The following is a 957-nucleotide window of genomic DNA, read 5'->3' as shown; positions in this document are numbered from 1 at the left end:
AAGGTGAAAATTCGATTTAAAAAACTGAAAAAAAGCACACGGTGAATATCACATTGAAAAGGTGGTTAATTCGTTAAATTACGCTAACCGTCACTTTCCCGTAATCAAACGCACTGATAAAACGACTTCCGGTTAGTTTGGGTTAGAAAAGAGGAAAGGTGAAAATTCGATTTAAAAAACTGAAATTTTTTTTTTTTTTTTTTTCCCCTTAAAATGTATCCTGCTTATCATGGTTATACACCATTTGTATGTATATATGTATACCTGTATCTATGAAATAGAAATTTTTTTTCCAAAAACGACAGATGTCCGGAAGAAGCGTGCTGATCGTAGATTATAGGCTCGTGCTAGGGCACCTTTGCTGAAGCAGAACCAATTTTCATAATGGTAGCTGCGGCAAGATAGGAGACATGTATTAAAGTGTAGACAGTTTCGCGATGCGTGCGCGATAATAGGAAATTATTGTGAAAAATTATAAAACAGGTTGAGTAGTATCTTGTTATTTAATAAAAAATCTTACCGAACGTACCGCATCAACAATTTGCCAGATATCGACTGGGAAACCTTGAGTTTTATTTATGTGTCTACAGAACAGTGTATACGCAGATAAGCATGCGTGTGCGTACACAACATATTCGAGCAGATCAGGTTATACGGGGAATGCAAAAATTGGAAAATCATTAAAATCGCACCGTTTGCTGTGATATTCAAAGTATCTTTTTTTATGGTTATCGTGGAAACGATCTTCGACTATAAATACATCGCTTAATCACTGTACGTTATTTACAAGTATAATATGGATAGCGTGTCTGCCAGGGTGACGATGTTGCCGATAATTGAAGTCAAAAAGATGCGTGATCGGGTTCCATATATAATTATTATTCATGTTACAGCTTTTTGAATGCTGTTAGATATATATATATATATATATATATATATATATATATATATATATAT

The sequence above is a fragment of the Cephus cinctus genome, unplaced genomic scaffold, assembly GCF_000341935.2.
Source record: "Cephus cinctus unplaced genomic scaffold, Ccin1 Ccin1_scaffold0462, whole genome shotgun sequence".
In the NCBI taxonomy this organism is placed as follows: domain Eukaryota; kingdom Metazoa; phylum Arthropoda; class Insecta; order Hymenoptera; family Cephidae; genus Cephus; species Cephus cinctus.
The sequence above is the reverse complement of the archived record's forward strand: the minus strand, read 5'-3'. Positions refer to the sequence as shown.